This window comes from Acanthopagrus latus, chromosome 9 (assembly GCF_904848185.1).
Source record: "Acanthopagrus latus isolate v.2019 chromosome 9, fAcaLat1.1, whole genome shotgun sequence".
Taxonomy (NCBI): Eukaryota; Metazoa; Chordata; class Actinopteri; order Spariformes; family Sparidae; genus Acanthopagrus; species Acanthopagrus latus.
In genome coordinates this window covers 30,186,614-30,195,622 of record NC_051047.1, presented here as the reverse complement: position 1 = coordinate 30,195,622, position 9,009 = coordinate 30,186,614, and the positions used below count along the sequence as shown (strand labels likewise).

Genomic DNA, 9,009 nt, shown 5'->3' with positions numbered 1-9,009 from the left:
GAGTGTGATGACTGAGGTTTAACGCAACATTATGCAGAAACGTAACCTTAAAGTAAAAGTTATTTTGATGGTACACAGCACCAGTGTTGGCTAATGGTACTTTTAAAAGTAATTCATTACAAGATTACTGCCATTAAAAGGTAACTTGTTACTGTAACTTTTGGTAACTAAAGTACTCTAACTCGTTAGTGTAAAGCCAGTGTGTGACTCATTGAGCGTGTTATACCTTCCAGATGATGTGGAGCCAGCACATGAACAGTGGATGTATGGACTCCATGTCACATTGTAGCTTCTGAGTCAGTGACAGTGCAGCCTGATCACGACTGATTTCCAGGTTAGGAGGGACCGCTGGCAAGTTGCTGCCTCACCTCCACCATGATTTGTTAGTTCTTTGATTTACTGAACTCACTGCTTAGCCTGTCGGGTCTGGCTCCTTGCGATCCCAACAGCAGTCAAACAATCTGGTTTCATCTCTGTGTGATCACCGCTACCGTGTGCTACTGCTACTATGTGCTCAGCGCTACTGTGTCTACGCTCGGTAGCCTGGATCTAACCTCGGGGGTAAAGGGCTCAGCTGTGCGGGACGGTCAGATCTCCCCTGTGCACTGTGCGGCTGGATATTCTGATCTGGTATGCCTTGCTAAGCACGCTTGATCGGGGCTGTCTGCTGCTAACCTGCCTGCTTTCCTGGGTATCAAGATATTCCCATGGATTATAACCAACACAAGTCCTGCTCCCTCCCGGTGTATGGTGTCTGGCTACTGGTTAGGCCTACATTCTACTCCAACACAAACATGGGTGGGTGGGGGGGTGGTCTCGCTGTGCTTTATCATCAGAACATCAAAGTAAACACTGTTAGTGTCCCCCATCACTCCTCTTTTGAATGTTTGGTTGTAAAACTCACAGGTCCTAAACCTATCATTATTGTAACCATCTACAGACCACCAAAACTGCTGTCTTTCTCACTGAATTTTCATCACTATTAACATCTGTATGTGCCATGTCCCCTAATGTTATCATGCTGGATGACTTTAACATCCACATTGATGACCCTTCCAGTGTCTTTGCAAAGGATTTCACCTCACTCCTGGACTGTCTTGATATCTCACAATATGTTAATTTCCCAACCCACAACAAAGGCCACATACTAGTCTTAATCTGCTGCACTGGTATTACTCCCTGTAACCCTGCTGATGCTGTGTTCCCCATCTTTGGACACAAAGTTGTGATCTTTGAAGCCTATGCCCCCTTTTCCAAAGTAAAAGAGAAACGGACCATCACCTTCAAAACATCAAATGCATCAACCCCACAGATCTCACCACCCTCATTAACTCCCACCCCAGCCCACCCTCATCCTCCTCCACTGCTGACTTGGAGAGACACTACAATGGTTGTCTCTTCCCTTAATGCCCTGGCCCCCCTCAAAACCCGCACAGTCTCCTTTGCCCACACCACTCCCTGGTACACCACTGACGTCTGTCAACTTAAAATCACTGGCCGTTGACTTGAGCAGTTGTGCAAAACGACTGGACTCTCAGTGCACACCCAAATCTACGCTGAACACGTACACCACTACGAGAGCGCCCTCTCCGCTGCTAAAACCTCCTATTATGCAAACCTCCTCAGCACCGGCAAAGGCAACACTCAAGCCCTCTTCTCAACAGTCAGCCACCAACTGCAGCCTCCTAGAACCCTCCCCCTCAATATCTCCACTGATCAGTGCAATGCTTTTCTGCCATTCTTCAACAACATCCATCTCCACTTGGACTTGACTTGCGCTTCCTCAGTGGACCCACCTTGGATGGTTTCCTCAGGCCGACCATCCATCATTCCCCTCTCCAACTTCACCCCAGCAATGGAATACACCATTTCTGAAATCATCCGTAAAGCCAAATCCACTACCTGTCAGCTTGACCCCCTCCCCACTACCCTCATCAAGCTTGTCTCCCATCCATTTCCCCTATGATGACAAAAATAATGAACTCCTTCCTCTCCTCTGGAACTGCACCCCCCACTCTCAGAATAGCAGCAATTACACCCACCCTGGTGCTGACCCAACTGACCTGACCCAGCACAGGCCCATCTCCCATCCTCCCTTCATTTCTAAAACCCTTGAGAGGGTTGTTGCTGCTCAATATCAGTCCCACGTTGACTCAAACAACCTCCATGAACCCTTCCAATCTGGTTTCCGTTCTAAACACAGTACTGAAACAGCCTTGGTCAAAATCACAAACGACCTCCTCCGCACAGCTGACTCTGGATTACTTACCACCCGTGTCCTCCTCGACCTCGCTGCTGCCTTTGACACCATCTCCCACCCACTACTCCTGGTGCGTCTGCCTGACATTGGGATCACTGGCATGGCACTTGCTTGGTTCTCATCATACCTCACTGACAGACAACACTTTGTCCAACTGAGGAACAACAAGTCAAGGTGTTTTGCTGTTCCACTGGGTGTCCCCCAGGGGTCAGTACTGGGTCCTCTCCTCTTCATTATCTACCTCCCTCCCCTGGGCACAATCCTCCATCACCATGGTGTATGTTTTCATTGCTGTTTCATAGCGCCATGGGTGCTAGAGCTTTCAGCTGCACTGCCCCCAGGCTCTGGAACTCCCTGCCCCCACACATTCAACAGTCTGAAACCATAACAGCATTCAAATGCCACCTCAAAACTCACCTGTTCAAACTGGCCTATTCACTGTAATTGTTCAGTATTCTGCCCACCTCACAGTATTACTGTTTTATTCCCCCCTCCCACATGTGTCTATCCACTTTATGTCTCGTATTGATTTGTTCTGCTAGTCATGTCTTGCCATGACTTGCTGTTTTAATTAATGTGACTTTTATGTCCTGCACTGTAAGGTGTCCCTGGGTGTCTTGAAAGGCACCTCCAAATAAAATGTATTATTATTATTATTATTATTATTATTATTATTATTATTATTATTATTATTATTACGACAGAGGCAGTGAAACAGTCTGTCAGCGAGCTGAACAGAGACAGCACACCTGCACACACGGTCATGGGTATTTCTTAAAAGTGCACTTTCTCTGTATTTCACTCTGTTTTCAGTGTTTATGTGTAGACAGCAAAACAGCTTTATAATTTGTCTTTCTACTGCTTCCCTATATTACCTGTATTGAGTTTCGTAGTGATGATGCTCTGGGACAATAACCAGGATATCACTGTTCTGTGATTGGTGAGAGTCTCTGTCCACATTTTAAATTACGTGTACGTGTGGACTGAGCCTAAATATCAATCAATCAGTCATTAAAACTTGATTCACAGAACACATTTCACACAAAGTGCTTCACCAAACATACAATTTATTGATTATAATGAAAACAATTACATAATTTAATAATAATAATGATATACATTAATAAATTGGATGTGAATATTCATGACTAATGATGCTAGAAACAAAATAGAATATATAACGTTCAGAAATAAATATAGTTTATGATTTACGTTGCTTGCACACCTGATGCCGACTGCTCTCAGGTACTCAGGTACTCCGGACCACTTCAAGTGGATCTGAGCACTGATTGCGACTGCTGCCAGAATGCGGTAAACTGGACTTGGGGGAGTAAAGTGTACTCGGATCCGGTCGAGGGTCTCTGATGTGAAAACACCCTGAAAGTATAAAAATATCCTTCTGAGTGCTCAGAGAGTGATGGCTGAAAGCAGCATCACAAAATGTCCTCTGATATGTGGAACAGCTCTCAGAAGATCTAGACAACAACTGTCACCTTTTAGATACCTGTCTCCTAAATACACCTGATTTTCAAGACACATGCATGTGGACTCAAATCCTGGATTTGTCAGTTTATCCAGGAGGGGTTGGAGGGAGTCATGCTATGCGGGTAAAGTCTGAACAAATGAGTCTTGAGTCTTTTGCTGAAGACAGAGAGTGACTCTGCTGTCCTTATGTTGGCCAGGAGTTTGTTCCACTACTGAGGCTCCAGAACAAAGAAGAGTCGCAACTTTGCAGAGCGGGCTTTGTTTGCTCTCAGCGATGGCGGTACCAGCCGGCCCGCTGATGTAGAAGAGTGAAGTGCTTTACCTGGGGGGTGTGGTCTGACCAGTGTTTGGCGGTAGACAACCAACCAACTGCTGACAAACCAACAAATCATGCAGACACAGATGAAAACACAACCTGTGCCGCAGGACGGAGTCCTAAAACCTGGAAGTTAGTTGACATTATTTAACTTTTGAGCTTCATTTGTTAATGTGTTAATGTGACACACCTGAAGTTTGTCACTTTGTTGTAGTTAAAGTCAGACCTCATGTAGTTTTGTATCAAAGCTCAGTGAACTACATCGTCTCATCAACATGGTACCAGAACCAACATGGTACCAGAACCAACATGGAGCCAACTGGATCAGAAAAGGTCCTGAGCAAGATGAACATCACGATAAATCTGTTCATATTGACATCTGCAGTTGTGGTTCTGGTTCAGTTCTGTGAACTGCTGATATACAGGAGCTGCTCTACAATGGTTAAATTAGGAGATGATGACACCAACAACAGCGTCAGCTGGGATATCTTTATAATGACGTATTTTCAGTCTGATGACAAACTGGCAAACATCATGCATATGATTCATGACGCAGTTCAACAGGATCAACACTTTATCTGTCTCTCTTCAGTCACTACCAGACATAGGTTTGATCAGTAAGGTCCATGAAGGGAACCAGAAGGGGCGTGGCTTCAGTCTCAGGATTATCAGAATACATCAGTTCATCCACATCAACAACTGCACCTCCTCCACCACTCATCTGTCCTGAGGCGTCCCCCAGGGTTTGGTGCTTGGCCCACTCTTCCTCATCGTCTATATGCTTCCCCTTGGCAACATCCTATACTGTCATGGTCTCCGCTTCCATTGTTACGCTGACGACTTCCAAGTCTACATTTCCACCAAATCCATCACCCCTGCCACTCAAACCACACTCACCAACTACCTCACTGAAATAAAGTCCTGGCTGCAGAATAACTTCCTCCATCCAAACCCTGACAGATCTGACATGGTCATCATCGGCCACAAGTCCCTCATCAAAACCACTCACAACTTCTCCCGCACCACTGACAATTCCTCCCCACACAGTCGCAATCTTGGAGTCATCTTTGACAACATGGTCATCAAATCACCAGAACTGCCTTCTTCCACCTGAACAACATAGCCTGTCTCCCCCCACCACTCTCCTTCTCTGCTGCAGAAACCCTTATCCACCCCTTCATCATGTCCTGAATTGTCCAATGTCTGAAATAAATTCCAATATGTCCAGAACTCTGCTGCTCGCCTGCTCACCACTACCTGTGACCAGGTTGCCCCTGTCCTCCTGAAACTCATTTCCTCACTCCACCACACAGGCCCAAGCACTGAACCTGGGGTGACAGAACCTGGAGTGACAGAACCTTTGGTTACAGAACCTTCCCAGTAGCTTCCCCCTCCCTCCCCAAGCACATCAGAGACTGTACAGTCCACACAATCCTAAAAACATTCACCAAAACTCATCATTTTAAATCTGCTTGTCATGTATAACTTCTGTCCCTTCTTATGTTTTTAGTGTGTTGTTTTTATTATTCTGCTTTAAACCTACAAAGTGTCTTTTTATACCCTTTTAGTCATGTGTTTTATAGCAGGATTATTTTCATGCTTTTTTTCTATATATTTGAATGAATAATATTCAGTTACCCTGTGAGGATTTTCCTTCCTCCTGAGTATGGATGTCAAATTATAAAAGTTAAAAATGCAATATCTGTTTGAACCCTAACATGATCTAGTGTATGCTGCCCAGTCCTCAGGCCGACTTAAAGCAGGACAGGATTCTTGTCCGGTGTAGAAACAGCAAAGGCAACACCAGACTGCTGGGTAGACAGAACCAGGCCACCAACATCCCGATCAAACATGTAAAACTGTCGCGTATCACCTTGGTATAATACAATGTAATGAAAGTGATGATGCACAAGAACCTCATTAACAGAGCTCCCAGGATTACCATGATCGTATGGAAAGCCCTCTGCTTTGATTGGTCAACACACTGCCTGTGCCCACCCACTTCCCCAGGCCCTGGTCGAATCAGAACACAGAGAACGTAAATGCTGCAGAAAGAGACGATAACAGTTGAGAGGATCAAGTACGTGAAATTAAGTATGACGTCACCAGAAATGCCACGCGGTGAGAAAGCCTGTGTGCAAAAGCTCAGCAGCCAAACGCACCCAATGCTGACATTTCTAATTCTGACTCCACCGCCCTGTCTCAGCCCCAGGTAGGTGACGGGGTGAACAACAGCCAGGTAGCGCTCCACACAGGTGAGGAGGTGAAACAGAGTCTGTCCAGTTGAGGAGAAGAAGAAGATAAACTTCCCCACCCACATTACACTGTTGGTTTGAGTGTAGGCTCCACAATAGTAGAACAAATACCCCACAACACTGATAATCTCCAGGACAGCCATGTGGTAGGTGATGATGTCAGAGTGGCTCATCGCTGCCGTGGCAGCCGAGCGCTGTTTCCTCCATCGTTGGTAGCCCACGTAGAGAACGAAGATAAAGAGAGGGAGGAGGAAGGTGTAGCTGATGCAGATGGCTGCATAGACAGAATGAGATGTTCTGGAGTATTTGCAGTCATCCAGCTGAAGATCAAGGGAGGAGTTGCCTGACATGTCTGTTTGTACGACTGGATGGACAGATGGGAAAAAGAGGAAAAACAGTATCAATAATCTAAAAAGTGAGAATTTGTTAAACAGCAAATTGAACACCTGATATGTAATTTATGTTCCTCTCTAGAAATGAAACCAAAGATGTTTGCAGAATGTTGTGTGAGCAGGAGCATGCAACGTTGAGGCATGATAACATTGAGGGAAAGAAGAGCAGGAGACTCCAACATGGAGGAAGCCGTCCTGCACAGCAGCGTCACAGCAGCAGCAACAGCTGTTGAAGTGTTAACGGTCAGAGTCGAGGCATCGTTTACAGACTGTAATCAGACAGAACAAACTGTGTTCTGTCAACTCACCTGGTTTCGTGATTCAGGCACAATATCTGGACAGAAGACAGCACAGGACAAACAGGATTAATAACCTCACACCAAAAAATGCAACAGAGTGACGTGACATTATTGTACAAAGTCACTTTATTCTAATCTAACATGCTGTTATTTAAATCTGTTAGATAAAGGTTATTGCAAGTATACTACACACATTTCAGTGACATCAACAAGTAAATGACAGCAGATTACAGAAAACATCATTTGTTCGTAATAACGGAGCAGCGTGAAGTTTCCCACCTCGTCAGCAGTGTTTGTTGGTGGTCGTCTCCAGACTCACTGACTGCTGTTCACTGGTTCCAGCTCCACATATACAATAATACCAATGTGTGTGCAGGTGTGGGTCATTAGTGATGTCCAAGTGTCAGAGTGACTGATGGAAGCAGGAGGTGCTTTGCATGTTTTAAAACAAACTAATGATGAGTCTCTACGATAAATCACAGCAGGCAAATGTTCATATTATTATTCAGGGAACATGTGAGCAGCTGACCAGCTGGTGGTGGTGAACATCTGGACCTGAAGCTTGAAACCTGCCACTGAATCAACAAATGACTTCAGCATTAGTTAAAGGACCAAGTCTCATTCCTGACCTGGAACATACTGACTGGGGGACTGTGGGTCAGGTCGACTGCCTCTTAAAACATTGATTTGGAAGTTGAACATTTATCTGAGTCTGATTAAAAACTGAGGATTGTTTGAGATAATCATGATCTGTCAGCAGTGGCTCAGATGTGTCCGGTTTGACTCTGGAGCCACATGGAAAAAGAAGTTGTTTTGTATTTTATGCCTCAGATGTTTAAACAATATGTATACAGCTGTTTCCACTGTGTTTACTTTCATCCGCCATCTTTCAGCGCCACGTGATTTGGACTCAGGGGCCCGCGTACCAGCACTGACTTAAGGGATGTGTTGATGGTTCAGACGTAAAACACAGGTACAGCTGCTGATCTGTGATCAGATCACTTCAGGTCATGATGTCAGGGACTTTAATGACACACAGGACACAGCTGAGATTGTTGTCTTTAATGATTCAGATCATCACAGATCAGCTGGTTCCACTGGCTCATTCAGTGGATCTTAGTCTAATGGTGATAAATAAGATTTCCCACTTAAATGTAGTTCTCAGGGTTCATAAATGTCAATATGTGTTTTTGTTCTTTCATTTTGAGTGTAACATCCTTTAAATGTGAGAAAGATGAAGTCGAGTGTAAAGGGGCCCAGACTCGATCCAACAGCCAGCTGCCTTTATCCGACCACTCTGTTGCCTCTCGTCTGACCCGTTCAGCAGAAAAGGTGCATTGAAAAATGCCGCCTCAGCATCTGCCAACTGCACAGCAGCGTGTTCGTTCTGTGCTTGTGTGAGATGCAGTACATCCCCTCAACATCGGGTGGTGCTAGTCTCGAAAACAGGAAATGACAGAATGGAGTGCAGACATAGATTATCATACAAAAACAAAGCGTACACAGTGTCGGCTCAGTATTCTGACCTGAGAAGACGTTTGTGGAATACAATACTTGGCATCACTACACAAAGTTGTCACAGGAGGGGAAAAAGTGGCTTGTTCCGCCCCTCCCACACACCGTGCTGATTTGCTAGCACACTGCCAATCAAAATAGTCATTTAACAGACAACCAATCAGAGTATACGATGGTGTCCAATCCTCCGACTGCCCACACTCTCAGGCCCTGTCCACACCAGACCAGGTTATTTTGCAACCAAGTTTTTGTTAAATAAAATTCTGCGTCCACACGAGTGGTGTAAAGTGGTGTTACAAAAACCTAGAATAACTCTGCACACATGCAACTGTAAAATCTGCCACCAAGTGATGCAATATACATGTAATACATATGCCACAGCAATAGGTGGGGATGGAAGGCTGTTTTAACCAATCAGAATAGTTTAAAACCGGAAAGGGGAAGCGTGGCAAATACCAAAACACAAACAACAATGGCGACTCGCAAG

General features: G+C 45.1%; 1 long non-coding RNA gene across 1 annotated transcript; it reads right to left on the bottom strand.

Moving 5' to 3' along the window:
• Positions 1-3,401: 3,401 nt before the first annotated feature.
• Positions 3,402-7,334, bottom strand: LOC119026207. The gene is made up of 4 exons (XR_005077070.1): positions 7,287-7,334; positions 7,017-7,042; positions 6,428-6,680; positions 3,402-3,637 (listed from the first exon to the last, which is right to left on the bottom strand). It is a non-coding gene; the product is annotated as an uncharacterized LOC119026207 (long non-coding RNA).
• Between the last annotated feature and the right edge of the window lie 1,675 nt (positions 7,335-9,009).